Source organism: Mobula birostris, chromosome 11, assembly GCF_030028105.1.
Source record: "Mobula birostris isolate sMobBir1 chromosome 11, sMobBir1.hap1, whole genome shotgun sequence".
Classification (NCBI taxonomy): domain Eukaryota; kingdom Metazoa; phylum Chordata; class Chondrichthyes; order Myliobatiformes; family Myliobatidae; genus Mobula; species Mobula birostris.
This window is the reverse complement of record NC_092380.1, coordinates 26418265-26435155: the sequence shown is the minus strand read 5'-3', so window position 1 is coordinate 26435155 and position 16891 is coordinate 26418265. Positions and strand designations below refer to the sequence as shown.

Here is a 16891-nt window from a genome sequence, read left to right as displayed (position 1 = left end):
GTGTTAGTGTAGTGCGTTCTGCTGACATTGCTCAGACAGTGTTCTTTAGATTCTGGGTAAAACTTTCCACCAAGCCATTTGTAGCTGGTGCAGGTGTAGTATGTCTCATTCTATTGATTTTCAGGAATGACTGAAACTGTTCCACAACAAACTGTGATCCATTGCCTCTGACTAAGGGTTCTGGAACACCAGTCCTCGAGAAGATGCTTCTCAACACGTCAACAGTGTGCAAGGCTGTAGTGAGGTCTATTGGGAGCACTTCTGGCCAACTTGGAGTTGGCCGGCTGGTGGCACAATGAGATCAGCGCTGGACTCCGGAGTGAAGGTTCCGGAGTTCGAATCCAGGTCGGGCTACCCCCGAGCATGTTTTCCATCCATGCCGTGTTGAATGTCGAGCTAGCCACAAGCCACAAGGGTCGAGTCAGGAACATTCATAATGTGACCCAGTTAATCCTGACACCACGTGCCAGACAAGAATGGCTGAATGTCTGGTACGACACGCTTAAAAAAAAAAGTTGCATCCACTACTACAGAGAAAATTGTACCCGTGAGTGGTCCAGTAAAATGTGGATTCTCTGCCAGGGTAATGCAGGCCATTGCCAGGGATGGAGAGGCACTGCTCTTGACGTCTTCTGGGTGTATTGCCTTCCTGAGCAGCACACGGTGAACTGCTCAATCTGCTGATTTATCCAAGGCCACTAGACAAAGCTTCAAGCCAAGTTCATCCAGGCGCTGGTAAAAATGGGGAGCTAAGCATTCTAGCCATTTTGAGTTGCCATGTAGATGACAGTGGAGTATTTTCTGGTTTCCATTTGTATCATTTCTGCTGTAACAAGGATACTTCCAATTTGCATTGGAGTGAACACATCCAAAGCAGTGCGCTCTTTTGTAAATTTTTCAGATATTTCCTTTCCCAACGGTAAACGGGACAATCCATCAGCATTTCCATTAGTAGTTGTCCTCTTGAATTCGATCTTGTAATTGTGCCCTCCGAGAAACAGAGCCCATCTCTGCATTCGAGCTGCTGCTATTAGTGGAATACCCTTCTGTGGATTGAAAATAGACACTAATGGGTGATGATCAGTAATGATGATAAACTCTCTGCCACACAAGTACTGTATGAAGAGTTTTACACCCCAAACCAGACTCAAGGCTTTTCTGTCAATCTGTTCGCAATTTTTCTCTACAGCAGTAAGGGAAAGTGATGCAAAGACTGTGGGGTGTTCATTTCCATCGCTCATCACAGTCACTGCACCTATTCCATAAGGCAAGGTGTCACGAGAAAGCTTCGCAGACACTATGGATCATAATGTGTGGGTTCAGTGTCCAACATCACCATTTCCTTTGCCATTTGGAAAACCCACATACTGCTTTGTCCGTTGCCATTTTGTAGCAATTTGTAGTAATGAGTTCAAACTTGGGCCACAGTAGCCAAGTTTGGCAGGAGCCTATTATAGTAATTGACAAATCCTAAAAAGGACTACAACTGTGACGAGGGGTCTCAGCCTGAAATGTCGACTGTACCTCTTCCTAGAGATACTGCCTGGCCTGCTGCGTTCACCAGCAACTTTTATGTGTGTTACAACTGTGACACATCCTTTGGCCTTGGGACATCCACCACTGATTGAATATTTTCAGCACACTTGTGTAATTCTTGTCCGTCAATATGAGAGGCAGGGTTTAAGGGTCAGTACAATATTGTGGGCTGAAGGGCCTGTACTGTGCTGTACTGTTCTATGTTCTATGTTCAATGGTGTGACCACAGTAAGTGATGCTTGGTTCAAATAATTCACACTTGTTGCAATGTGTTCTGGGCCCATATCTTCTAATCTTTTCATCACTGTCTTGAGATCTTGGAGATGTTCCTTGTCATCCTTACTGGTAACAAAGATGTCATCCAGGTAACACTGAGTGATTTGGCTGTCCTGCAGCCAATGATGTGTAGGTGCAGATGCCACTCCAAAAATAAGCCTATTATAGCATTAAAGCCCTTGTGAATGTTCATGGTGAGAAACACTTTGGACTCTCCTTCCATCTCTGTCTGCAGGTAAGCCTCAGCTAAAAGCACTTTGATTAAGTGTTTCCCTCCAGAAAGGTTTGCAAAAGTATCCTCTATCCTTCTACATTTGCAGAAGGTATTGATCTACTTTCAGTACTGGGTTGATGGTGACCTTAAAATTACCTCAGATCTTGACAGACCTATTTTTGTCGGCTACTGGGGCCTCCGGCATTGTCCATGGGCTCCGCTCAACCTTGGAAAGAATTCCTTTAGTTTCCATGTGATTTAGCTCACTGGCTACTTTACCACGGATGGTATAAGGGATCGGAGGGGATTCGTAAAACTGGGGTGTGGCATTTTTATTTAGATTAGATTATGAGGACACACAGTCCTCTTTTATTGTCATTTAGTAATGCATGCATTAAGAAATGATACAATATTCCTCCGGTGTGATATCACAGAAACACAGGACAGACCAAGGCTGAAAAACTAACAAAAACCACATAATTATAACACATAGTTACAACAGTGCAAGCAATACCATAACTTGATGAAGAACAGGTCATGAGCACGGTAAAAAAGTTCAAAGTCTCTCGAAAGTCCCACATCTCATGCAGACGGGAGAAGGAAGAGAACTCTCCGTGCCATACCCGACCACAGTCCGACTCTGAGTCGTCCGAAAACTTCGAGCTCTGACCAGCCCTCCGACACCGAGCACCGAGCACCATCTCTGCCGAACACTTCGACCCCAGCCCCAGTTGCCAGCAGCAGGCAAAGCCGAGGATTTTGGGGCCTTCCCTCCGGAGATTCTCGATCGCACAGTAGCAGCGGCAGCGAACCAGGCATTTCAGAAGTTACTCCAGATGTTCCTCCGTGCTGTCACGGCTGTCTCCATCAAACCAGAATTGTACACTATGTTACCCCAGATATGTTTGAGTTTCCCAATGCTGTCCTGGAACACTGCTCTGGCATAATCTAGTAAATCTTTTAACTTGCTTTCAGTTGACTATATTGCAGGGGAAGTGGCATGCGGATGATGGATGTATTTCCAAAGGAGTTTTAGTTGTCCCAGCCACTCACAACCCCACAAAGTTGGCCCTCCTGTTTTTACCCCATACAAGCCCAATCTGGCTTGTCGGTTGTTGTACTTCACTTGCAAATGTCATTCCCACAGGAGCTATCTTTTCTCTGTAGAAGTTCTTGGTTGGATATCTACAGACTTCAATTCAGTGTCTTTGAAATGCCATTCAAACTCATTTTGTGGAATGACTGAAACAGCCAAACCAGTGTCTAATTCCATTTTAATTAATTTTCTGTTCACTTCTGGTGTAAGCCATATTGCCAGTCTGTTGTTAGTTTTCACATTATAAATCTCAAGGCTACTCAGTCCTGTGTTACTCTCAATATTACCAGATTTTATACCAGCAACATATGGATTAGTGCTCTTTCTAAAACTGCAACTTGACTTTTTATCTTTTTCTCTTCCCTGTGCAGTCCATTTATTTTTATGTGTCCGACATGTTCTTTGGATGTGTCCTACTTTGTTGAATTTCTGCAACTTTCACCTTTAAACCTGCATTGGTCTGGTATATGTGAGTCCCTGCCACAACGGTAACACAATTTGTTTGGCCAGGCAGGTGTCTGTTCAGGTTCAATGGTTCCATTTAATATCAGAGAATGTATACAGTATACAACCTGAAATTCTTACTCTTCGCAGACATCCACAAAAACAGAACCCCAAAAAATGAAAGACATTAGGAAAGCTTCAACCCTCCCCCACTTATTCCAGCAGCAAATATCAGTGCCCACCACCCACCAAGCAAGCAAAACCCCCAGTGAGTACAACAAAAACTGTTGTTCACCCGACAATGCAACATGCCACAGGTGCGCTCTCTCTCTCTTTCTCTCTCTCTCTCTCTCTCTCTCTCTCTCTCTCTCTCTCACACGAACAAGGGCCAGAGAGATGTCACCCTTTGATAGCGAGAGGGGAGACCAACAAAAAACAGCTTGCTGTTACAATATTACAGTCTGCCACATTGATTTTATTCCAAGTTTCTCCGGCTCGAGACTCAGCAGCAAACTCTCCCCCACTATTGAGAGGAAGAGAGAGAGAGAAATCACCTGAGTGTAGAGACCTCCGTCAGCCTCATCCACTGTTGCAATGCAATATTCCGATCTCCCACGATGCCGCAGTCAGTGACATGAACATGAAATCAGTTTGTCCAGAGAGCCGCAGTTGTTTCAATTTTGTTCACGCTCACTTTCATTTATGACCACAACTCAATTGAGTCTCTGGCTGCAGTTTCCATTGAAAAGGCTATTTCAACTGTTCTTTTAAATGTAAGTTGTGCTTCAGTTGGAAATTGTTTCATCTCGGCTGGCTTGGTTGAAGCAGTCAAACTTCTAAACAAACTGTATGTCTTTTCCCCCCATGACACTCAGCAAAACTGGCACTCACTTTGCATTGGCTATTTAGCTTGCTTCAAAATACAGCTCAATTAGCTCAGTATATATATATTCCAGTTATGTGTTGTGCAATCAAGTGTGTCTACCTTTCTGATGCAGCCAGCCATTTCAGCTTTTTTTTAAATTTATGATTATTATCACCCAGTAGTCATTGCTTATGAACCCGTGAACTCATCCATTTTGTTCCTTTTTTTTTAACTCAACTGTCTCTATCCCTTCCCGAAGATGTTTTTTTTTTAAACTTTAATGTCTCACTGAGCTTCAACAGGTAGGTAGTCATCTTGAGTTTGTTATAAAAATACCTCATCTCCACCATTATGTTTTGTAACTCCAGAAACACGGAGCTGTGGATAACCCATGTACACCCCTTAGTTTTTCTTTTGATGAGGTGCGCACTTACGACATGGTGACGTGATGATGTATGCCATTCACATACTTTTACATATAATCCATAATGGATTATGTAAACTACAAAGACTGCTTAAACAAAAAATATATTTGCAATATTACTCAAATATTAAATACACAAAAGGTGGGTTGGTGGGACAGTTTTGCTGTTGTTATTGTCGCTGGAGTTGTCCTTTTGAACTTTGTTGTTGGTACTGGAATGTGTGGCGACACTTACGGGCTGACCCCAGAGCATCCTTAGGTTGTGTTGGTTATTAACGGAAACAATACATTCCACTATATGTTTCACTGCACATATGATAAATAAGTAAATCTGACCTGAATTCAGCTATCCACAGGAAATTGCTGCACTGTAGATTTCCTATGCACTGTTTACAGTGGTTTGGCTTACACACTGGGTATTTACCTTCATTGACCAGGGTAGCAGATGATGCCAGAGGGGCAGAGTCTCTGATATTCAGAGCAAACAATATCATCCTTTATTTTCCTCTACAATTCAGCAAACATGCGCTCTTCCGATTGAACTGTCACATTAGATTTGATAGAGTTCTGCAAGATCATGGCTGGTTTAGATGACTTAGATCAGGGAAGCAGTTCCATTGCTCAGAGGTACAGGAGCAGGAAGGGGTAGGAGGTGTGAGGAAAGATTACACGTAGTGGTGCTGGTCTGGAGGGATAGAGAACCAGCTTCCAAAGACAATAGGGGAGAGTTCAAATAATTGCTGGGCTGTGGAGAAAGAATGTGGGAAGTGGAATGATAGGTCGCTTGACTATTGACGGGCTGAACGGCTTCCTACTTTTCTCTGACAATTGCATGAGTCTCATTTCAGCTTAAATAGATTAAAAAAATTTTAATAAATCTAAAAGTAAAATTATTAGGCAGAGATCGAAGGGCCAGCCAGGGACGATTTTCCAGGGTGTAAATGGCAAATAAGAGGCGGCATAATTTTAAGGTGATTGGAGGAAAGTATAGGGGGAGATGTCAGAGGAAAGTTTTTTATACACAGAGGAGTGGGTGCATGGAATATCCTGCTGGGGGGTGGGGGATAGTGGTAGAGGCAAATACTTTAGGGACATTTAAGAAACTTTTAGATCGGCACATGGATGATAGAAACATAAGAACATAAGAAATGTTAAAAAAAACAAGAACATAAAAACATAAGAACATAGCATGGAGGGCTATGTGAGAGGGAAGGGCTAGACTGATTTTCCCGTAAGTTATAAGGTAGGCACAACATCGTGGGCCGAAGGGCTTCTACTGTGCTATACTGTTCTATGTCGTATACACTGAGCAGAAGTGTCAGCATCCGTAAAGTGTGAAGGGGGGAATGTTTATCCGTTATCAGTGCTGACAAATTCACAAACCCTCCTTCAGATTTGAAGCATGTTTTGTCTTCTTCCTCCGAATCAAATCCCTCCTATGACTAATTCTGATTATTTAAATACTTTCATCTTTTGGTGAATGGATTTTGTTGGAGAAGGGTCGAGCTTCTTGAGGTCTATATTCTTTTGTGAGAATAATTGCCTGCAGAATGGTATGTACAGTACTGTGCAAAAATCTTGGGAAAATGTATATCACTAGGACCCTCAGACTTTTTGCACAGTAGAGTATTTGTCAATGTGAAGCTGAGCGCGAGTTTGTAAATCTGGCGGGAGCAAAGGATGTTGGGAATGGCAAGGGTGGAGCGCCATTAGGGGTGGTGTGGGACAGGTGGCAGAGAAAGAGTGCCAGGAGTGGAGGGTGGCATAGGTGGAAACATACTCACCCCTGAGACACCAGGCAAGGTCGCTTGATTCCAAACAGTTGGTTTATTGATCATGGTGCTTCCTGCTCCCTCCCCTCTCCCTTCCTCTTTTCCCAACCGTGATTCCCCTCTCCCTGCCCTCTTCCCACTCTCAGTCCACAACAGAGACCCATATCAGAATCAGGTTTATCATCACTGACATATGTCATGAAATTTGTTTTTTTTGTGGCAGCAGTGCAGGGAAATACTTAACATTACTACAGGACTGTGCAAAAGTCCTAGGCACCCTAGCTATACATATGTGCCTTAGATCTTTGCACAGTACTATACCCATAGACAGTATTAAGCTAATCAAATAATCCCTGTTAAAAAAAATTTACTTTGCTCGAGCGTGGCGCTCCAGTTAATCTTTACATGATTATTATTGTAACACATGCAAAATAATTCTGGGTTCTTCTCCTTTACTTTCCAGTTCTGACGAAGGGTCTCAGCCCAAAATGTTGACTGTTTATTTATTCATTTCTATAGATGCTGCCTGACCTGCTGAGTTCCTCCAGCATGTTTTGTGTGCTACTCTGGATTTCCAGCAACTGCAGGATCCCTTCTGCATACGATTATTGTTGTGCCATTTTTTTTAGGAAGTTGATGTGCTTCACAGACAGGTTTGCTGCTATCTGTAAGCTGTGAAGGGGAATGAAACATCTCCAACAGAAGGAGGGGGTGGCTGCCTCGTTGCTTCTCTGCTGCTAGCATCCTGAGTTCGTTCCTCCTCCTGTTTCCGCCCTCAGGAGGATGGTGCAGTCCAAAGGATGAGCTGCCTCCTCCCAGCCTCTCCCTCCACCCTTGAGGCAGATGTTACTCTGGACGCTAGAAAACCCCACCAGGCTGGCTTTGCCGTGTTCACCAGCGCAGGGTGGCTCTAACTAGAGTCAGCCCAGCTCCTCTAGAAGAAGCAGCACCTTCCTACCTGTGGCATCAGCCGCTCTTTGGGAAGAATCGTGGGAAGCCAAAATACAAAACTCCACAAGGTAAGAGAGGTGGGCTCTTTTGTGTTAAGCAGCTGCCTAGCAACCAAATTATTAACAGCAGTTTGTTGTTAAGCAAAGAGGCTTTTATTTTATTCTGCAAAAGGCAGTAAGGGATGCTAAGCCTGTTGGTTACTGCACAGATTTAAATCTTAAAGCTATAGCATACACTGTTGAATCGGCCACTCCCTCAACTCAAGAGTCCTTTGTGAGAGTGTTGGAGAAATTGTGTGGCTGTTATTAATACCGTGATTTAGCACAACCCTCCCCCTCGTGCTAATATCCTGCAGATCCGGGGATGGAGAGAAGCAGATTAGCAAAGAGGTGCTGAGTGCAATTATATTCCGATTTGTTTCTGACTGCAGGGGTGGAGCTCCTGTACATAAACTGGGCACTGTTCAATTTACTTAAAACCACGTTGTAGTGGCTTGGAGAGTCAGGTAAAGTGCTCTAGGGTTGAGGTTTAATGGGATAGGGCACCAGCAAATTGAATTTATATAGCACCTTAACCTACCAAGGCACCCAAGGCATCTTAGGGTGGTGTTGTTAGTGTGGGCAGCGCTGTTGACATGGAGATGCACTGGTGAGCATCATGCACTGTTTTTGTTGAACGCTACGGTGGCAGAGGAAGGCGACGAGTTCAAGAGAGCTTTTCCTTAACAGAAATAATACCTCATTTTTTAAAAGAATTGAATCCCTCATTAAATAATTCAGTGTTAGCTGGATTGCAGACTCTGCCGTGTGTGAACTTTGAGACTGAATTGTGTCAGCACAGCACTGAGAACTAGAACGAGGCTGTGACAATTTCTCTGGGAGATAAGTGTCAGGGATGTCAGAGTCGGGTTATTAATCTACTCTACCTGACTTCTCAGTACACCAGGACCACACTTCATATAAAACATTATGTTTTGCGAATCTCTGTTTCGTACCTGTTTCCAGATGCTGTTTAACCCTTTCACCGCCAAGTTCTCGTGCACTTTGGCAAAGTTCAGATAGCTCCTGCCTCAGGTGACAACTGTGGGGTGTCAGCCTGAGCCCACTTAGGTGATCCACCAAGGTTTAGAAACGATCAGGCGAGGTTCATCCCAATTGCATCCAGTGTTGGAGGTAGGCGAAGTTGGGCTTCAGAGAGCATGGGCCAGGCCTTGTTGTGATGCCTTCTATCGTGCAATAGCTCATGTTCTGTACTTACAAGGCATTTCATGGGCAAGGTATTGGACAAGTGCTCCCAGCCCCCAACATCTTCAGAACAGGCAGCTAGTACCTCTGTGCCTCAGGACACAGGCTGTGTAGGCCAACAGGCCTCTTCCTGTGTTATGTTCTATGATAACACCAAAGGCTTCCTTGAGGAAAGGATTCATTGATCATTATTCATCAGGGAACACGTTCAAATTCGTGTTTCATGTCCTTATGGGTGACAATGAACTCCTGATGCTTTAACTTATCCTTGTCACCAGAGCTAAATTTCTGGGCATTTACTGTTGTTTATGGAGTCATTCTTGCAATGCATATCTTGCTTTTTTTTCAATTAGCGAGGGAAGGAATTAACATCCTGCTCCTCATGTTCAAATCTATCCACTGTCCCCGTGACCTCCCCCAGCCCTCCAGCCTCTGGAAGCTTTGTGGATTTTAGACCGTTGTGCAGCCTTATTTTCATGGTTCCACCTTTGGCATTATGTTTGCTGCTGCCTGCGGACTGCTGTTCCTTCTCTAAATCTCTCTGCCCGCCTCTCTTCTAAGTCTCCCCTATGTTTTTGACCAAAATACTGATCACCTAACCCAGTACCTCTTGTGGCAGTCAATGTCTATTAGATGAGATTGCTGGCAAGTAACTTGGGATATTTTCACTCAGTGCCAGACATTGCTGGACGGAGAACATCGTACCTTATCTCAGACACGTTGCCACTGATAGTCCAGGAACTGACATCGTTCCTTGTTACAGTTTATGATAAGATTAAGATTCACATTTGTCTATCACATGGGCATCAAAACATAGAGTGAAATATGTCGTTTGTGTTAATTACCAACGCACTGGGGTATCTCACAAGTATCACCACACAGTTTGGCGCCATGGTAACATACCCACAATGCTCGGCAAAACAACACTGAGCAACAAAACAGAACACAATGTGCAACAAAACAACAACAGCAAAGCAAGCTCCTTTCCTCCATCCCCTCCACCCATTCACCCACACAGATAGTCATTCAACCCCAGGCTTTTCGGCCTCCTGTCTCTGGTCTCCACTCTCCAGGCTTCAGCCAATGGGCTTCAACTTATGGGCTTCTGATGGCCTTTTGGGGTACGGTCTTCGGTGTCGACCCCCGGACTAGCTGATGACAGGATCCAGAACTCCACGCTCGAACTCACCGCCCCTCCCCTCCCCCTCTTGTCTCCTGCTTGCATGAACATCCGATCCTAGGACCCACTGACTTGGGACAGCCGACATCCATGGATGGCCTTCGTCACCCATCCACATCGCTGGCCTTCACGCGTGGAGCGGAGCTTGGACTCCAGATTGCCATGTTTAAAGGAACTAGTGTTATCAGGCTTTATGATGCTGAGTGGCGATGGCCCAGTGAAGCAGGGCGCTATAGAAAATTTCTGGGAGATTCGTTCCCAGTTACAATCAACACCTTGCAGAAGATGGTTTTAGAATGACATGGTGAAAGGTTCCATGTCGGGCAGTAAAATCCAAGTCACGGGGAAAAATGAATTTGCAAAAAGGAAATACAATCCTTCCAAGTGTGCAAATAAAGAAAATTCTGCTTCTCTCTCTGTTGGAGAAACAGAAACACTGCCCACTAATACAGTAAATAATTCATAGCCTATTGACTAAACTCTATGCGGTTGCAGAGCAAATAATTTTAACCATAATAAGGAAAATGAAACTTCATGCGGTAAGTAACACTCAGAAATAAACAGCTAAGTGTTCCTCCGCCAACTAATTTAAAAATCCTCTGGTTGTTGCCGAAGGGCAGATGGTGTTTAATCGGGATAATGGGAGGAGTTGCACCACTACAAACATGTAAGGGGCGGTGCACGGTTAATGGCAAGACCCTTAACAGTGTTGATGAGCAACAGGATCTTAGTGTCCAGGTCCAAAGCTCCCTGACCGTGGCTGCACAGGTTGATAAGGTGATGAAGAAGGCGTATGGCATTCTTGCCTTGATTTGTTCAGGAACTGAGTTCAAGTGTCGGGAAGTTATGTTGCAGGTTTATAAAACTCTAGCTAGGCCATATCTGAAGTGTTGCATACAGCTCTGGTCATCCCATTGTGGGAAGGGTGTAGATACTTTGGAGAGGGTGCAGAGGAGGTTTACCAAGGTGTTGCCTGCATTAGAGAGCATATGTTATTCAAGACTGAAGATGGTTTATTACATTCTTCAATACACGAGTGTGAAGGAGAACAAAACGACTGTTACCCTGAATCTGACGCAGCATTTAAAAATCACATAAGTGTAAAGAACTCAATAAAAAAGCAAAAATAATACAGTAAGTATAGTTAAAAGCAATCATATAAAATACAAAGTGCAAGAAACTGTTATATGCATACACTGACTGTATGTCTGTAAAGGTTCACTGGATAATACGTATGCAGTGGTGGGCTGGGCTAACAGGTGGACATGTTGATCAGCCTGATGACTTGGGGACCGTTTTATTTTTGAGTCTAATGGTCCTGGTGTGGATACTAAGTAGCCTCAGCAAAAACAACCAAACTCAGGTTGTTTACTTTGGAGCGGTGGAGAACGAGAAGAGATCTGATAGCGGTGAATAGGATTATGAGAAGCGTGGACAGCTGGTATCTTTTTCCCAGTGACGAAATGTCAACTATCAGAGGGCAAGCATTTCGGGTGAGAAGGCGGGGTAAGATCAAAGGAGATGTGTAGGCAAGTCCTTTACACACAGGATGGTGGGTGCCTAGAATGCGGTCGTGGGGGCAAGAATACAGAGGTGTTACTGAGGCTCTTTTGATAGATGCATGAATTCCTGCAGAGAATAGAAGGATATGGACATCGTGTAGGTATAAAGCATTAGTTTAGTTAGCTTTTCGTTACTAGTTTAATTAGATGGACTGAAGGGCCTGTTTGTGTGCTATACTGTTTTTACAGTTAATTGCTGTTTATGAAAAATTGCTGTGTAATAGGTTCCTGCTTTAGATCTATGACCACACTAAAGGAAATACCTGCTGTGGGCTTTGGGACATTCTGAAGGTGTACAAAGCACAGCAGACAGTTATTACTTTCATCTCTGCACAGAGGGCAATGGAGGGACTGAATTCATTGCCAGCCGTATAACGAGGAAATGCACATCAATAAAAGGTGAGAGTCTCAGAGGGCACCAAGTATTCTTCTATATCTCAGTTCTCTTTCCAATAAAAGCACGGAAATATCACCTTCAGGCTAAAGCACGACTCCGTCTCCTTGTAGACTTTCTGTCTGTTGCCCGACCAGGTCAGGTACCTCAACGTAGGAACACGTTATCAAGTAGAATACAGTTTAGTAGGCAGAAAACGTTCATTTTTTTAAACTCAAGAGATTCTGCAGATGCTGGAAATCCAGAGCAACACACACAAAACGCTGGAGGAACTCAACAGGTCAGGCAGCATCTATGGAAATGAATAAACAGTCAAAGTTTTCAGGCCGAGACACTTTACCAGGACTTTTTTTCCCCACCATCTACAATTAAGTTTCCTTTGTGATGTGATTCAGTACTCCAACTCATTAGTGATAAACCTGGAACAGTTTTGGTCAGGAACACAACAGCCCAGAAGGTCTGGGAAGGAGTAGCTGTGGCCACCCTATGCAAGAACTCAGCTTTCAACTTTTTAAGTTTCAATGCCTGGCTCACTTTCAAGCATTCTACAAGTCATGTTCTCTGTATTGTTTATTTATTTATTTATTATTAACATTTTATATACTTGCACAGATTGACTTTTTTTGCACATTGGTTGGTTGTCAGTTTTCATTGGTTCTACTATATCTCTTTGTCCGACTGTGAATGCCCACAAGAAAATGAGTCTCAGGGTAGTATATGGCAACATTTATGTACGTTAATAATAAACTCACTTTGGACTTTGGACTTTGAACTAATCCTCATATGGAAGGCCAATCTATCCGGGCAACAATGCCTCTGAGTTATGACACCAGCAAGCCTCGCTCCCAGCTTTGCCAGCTGTCAGACCTTCCAGTATCTGCAGTCTCTTGTGTCAGAATCCTGATTTGACTTTAAATATTTCTGACATTTAAAAATTATTAAATATTAAATTACATTTTTTTAATTTAAAGATCAGCTAAGTAATTAGTTCTGAGTTATTGATAAAATAATCGCCAAATAACTAAATAAAAGAGTGCAGTTTCTAACATTCTTTTCAGACCTGTACAATTCCCACTGAATTGCCATCTCTATTCCTTTACACAGTCCAACAGAGTCTTGTCTTGTCCATACTGCACCAACCGCCGCCTCTGGGCTATAAACGTGCAGGAGCAATGTGTGGTTAAGTGCCTTGCTCAAGGACACAATGCGCTGCCTCAGCTGAGGCTCGAACTCGCGACCTTCAGATCACGAGTCCAACGCCTTAACCACTTGGCCATGCACCACATAGAGTCCAAGGGTCATGATGGGAAAGTTGGTGTATTGGAGGTGGTGCCAGAGCATATTCAAACATTTTAAAGATTAGCTTTATTTGTCGCATGTACTTTGAAACACACAATGAAATGTATTGTTTTTGCGTCAATGACCTACACAGTTCCAGGAATGTGCTGGGGGCAGCCCACAAGTGTCGCCATGCTTCCAGTGCCAACATAGCATGCCCACAACTCACTAACCCTAACTCGTATGTCTTTGGAATGTGGGAGGGAGCTGGGGCAGCCATGTAGTCTCAGGGAGAATGCACAGGTCCCTTACAGGCAGTGGCGGGAATCGAACCTGATCAGTGATTGCTGGCACTATAAAGCGATTGCGCTAACATCTACGCTACCGCACCGCCCCTTCAATGGCAAGGTTCGGGCTGGTGCCTTGCATGACCTTGAGACGGTGGTCATTCAAGTTTCACTGGGAGGTATGGACTTTGGGAGCCTGGAATGAAATTTAAAGCCGACTGCCAGATCTTCACTGGAGCTGCTCATCCAAACAGCACAAGTGCTCAAAACCGATGTTTCCTTGTTACAATGGTTCACGCTTTGGTAACTACCAAACTTCACTTTATGTTACTGAACTCCTGAACTTTAGCTCCCTCTCCTCACTGAATCTAAAGTTAGTGGTTCAAGCTTCCAATCAAGGGCTTCAAAACAAAATCTAGACTGATCCCAGGATGTGGGGTTGAGATTGCACAGGGAGCTGGAAAAGGCGTGTAATAAGTGTAATGACACAATTGTAATGGAGGACATCAATATGCAAGGGGATTGGAAAATCAGGTTGGTGTCGAATTGCAAGCGAATGCCTATGAGATGGCTTTTTAGAGCAGCTTGTGCTTGAGCCTACTCAGGGAAAGGCTATCTTGAATTGGGTGTTGTGTAATAACCCAGATCTTATTTGGGAGCTTAATGTAGAGAAACCCTTAGGAGGCAGTAATCATACTGCAATTTGAGAGTAAGAAGCCCAAGTCATACGTCTCAGTATCACAATGGAATAAAGTTCTCAAATGGCAGGGCTAGGCAACCGTGGCTGACAAAGGAAGTTAAGGACCATATAAAAGCCAAGGAAAGGGCATAAAAGATAGAAAAAGTGAGAAGTTGGATGATTGGGAAGCTTATAAAATCTGACAAAAGGCAACTGGAAAATCTGTAAGAAGGGAGAAGATGAAATATGAGGGCAAAATAGCCAATAATATAAAGCAGGATACCAAAAGTTTTTTCAGTTATGTATGAGTAAAAGGGAAGTGGAAGTTGATATTGGACCACCAGAAAATGATGCTGGTGAGATAGTAATAGGGGCAAAGAAATGGCAGATGAACTTAATAGGTACTTCGCATCTGTCTTCGCTGTGGAAGACACTAGCAGTATGCCAGAGGTTCATGAGTGTCAGGGAGCAGGAGTGAGTGCCATTGCTATTACAAAGGAAAAGTGCTAGGCAAACTCAAAGGTCTTAAGGTGAATAGGTCACCTGGGCCATATGGACCACATCCTAGAGCCCTGAGAGGTTGCTGCAGAGATAATGGGTGCATTGGTCATGATCTTTCAAGAATCACTTGATTCTGGCATAGTCCCAGAGGACTGCAAATGTCACTCCACTCTTTAAGGAGGGAGGAAGGCAAAAGAAAGGAAGTTATAGGCCAGTTAGTCTAACCTCAGTGATTGGGTAAGTGTTGAAGTCCATTATTAAGGATGAGGTTTCAGGGTACTTGGAGTCTAATGATAAAATAAGTCAAAGTCATTATGGCTTCTGTAAAGGGAAAGTTTGCCTGAAAAATCTGTTAAGAGTTCTTCAAGGAAGTAATAAGTAGGGTGGACAAAGGAGAGGCAGTGGATGTCATTTACTTGGATTTTCAGAAAGCATTTGATAAGGTGCCACACATGAGGCTGCTCAGCAAAATAAAATCCTATGGCATGGATAGTGGAATGGCTGACAGGCAGGAGACAGCAAGTGGGAATAAAAGGGACCTTTTCTGGTTGGCTGCCAGTAACTAATGGTGTTCCTCAGGATCAGTATTGGGGCTGCTACTTTTCACATTGTTTGACAATGATTTGGATAATGGAATTGATGGCTTTGTGGCAAAGTTTGCAGATGATACAAAGACAGGTGGAGGGGTAGGTAGTGCCGAGGAAGCAATGCGATTGCAGTAGGACTTAGACAAATTGGAAGAATGGGCAAAATGTGGCAGATGGAATACAGTGTTGGGAAATATATGATAATGCATTTTGGTGAAAGGAACAATAATGTAGACTATTATCTAAATGGGGAGAAGTTTCAAACATCAGAGGTGCAGAGGGACTTAGCAGTCCTGGCACAAGGCTCCCAAAAGGTTAATATACAGGTTGAGTCTGCGGTAAAGAAGGCAAGTGCAATGTTGACATTTATTTCAAGAAGAATAGAATATAAAAGCAAGGAGACAATGCTGAGCCTTTACAAGACACTAGTCAGGCTGCACTTGGAGTATTGTTGACAGTTTTGGGCCCCATATCTCAGAAAGGATGTGTTGTCATTGGAGACAGTCCAGAGAAGGTTCACGAGGACGACTCTGGGAATAAAGGGGTTAACATATGAGTAGCGTTTGGCAGCTTTGGGCCTGTACTCACTGGAGTTTAGAGGAATGCCGGGGCGGGGGTGGATTGCATTGAAACTTACCGAATGTTGAAAGGACTCGATAGTGTGTATGTGGAGAGGACATTTCCTATGATGGGGGTATCCAAAACTAGAGGACACAGCCACAAAATAGAGGGGTGACCCTTTAGAACAGAGGTAAGGAGGATTTTTTTTAAGCCAGAGAGTAGTAAATCTGTGGAATGTCCTGCCACAGATTGCAGAGGAGGCCAAGTCCATGGGTATACTTGTCAAAAGTTGATCGTTTCCTGAACGGTCAGGTCACTAAAGGATATGGCGAGAAGGCAGGTGTATGGGGTTGAGTGGGATCTGGGATCAGCCATGATGGAATGGCGAAGCAGACTTGAGGGGCTGAATCACCAAATTCTGTTCCTATGTCTTATGGTCACTGAACCAAGACCAGGCAAACAATCACTCAACCCGGGCCAAGGCCAGGAAAGTGACCACCCACGCTGGGCCAAGGCCATGAAAATGACCATCCAACCTGGGCAAGGCCAGGGGAATGACTGCCTCCACCAGCCAGCGTTTGATTACCTGCCCATGTGACCAACCAGGGAGCCAATCGTGGACTCAGACCAGGGTAGTGACCACATGCACTGGAGCTCTAGCCACAAGAGTGACTGTCCACCCCAAACTCCTGCCAAGTGTGTGGACACCTGACCCAGACTCCTGCCAGGTGTGTGGCCACCTGACCCAGACTCCTGCCAGGTGTGTGGTCACCTGACCCAGAATCCTGCCAGGTGTGTGGCCACCTGACCCAGACTCCTGCCAGGTGTGTGGTCACCTGACCCAGAATCCTGCCAGGTGTGTGGTCACATGACCCAGACTCCTTCCAAGTGTGTGGACACCTGACCCAGACTCCTGCCAGGTGTGGTCACCTGACCTAGACTTGCTTGTGTGATGGGTATGTTTGTTTGGGGATGATGGGAGGGTTAATCATGAGTTGACTGTGTAGTTTAGACAGCATGTTTTAAGTTGTAGCTTCAAT

General features: G+C 44.2%; 1 protein-coding gene across 1 annotated transcript in view; it reads left to right on the top strand.

The window, feature by feature from the left end:
• The first annotated feature begins 7576 nt into the window (after positions 1 to 7576).
• LOC140204950 (synaptotagmin-A-like) overlaps positions 7577 to 16891 on the top strand; it is a 139486-nt gene continuing 130171 nt past the window's right edge. The window contains exon 1 of the mRNA XM_072271950.1: positions 7577 to 7646. The gene's annotated coding sequence lies outside the window, so the exon portion shown is untranslated. The remainder of the gene's footprint in view (positions 7647 to 16891) is intronic.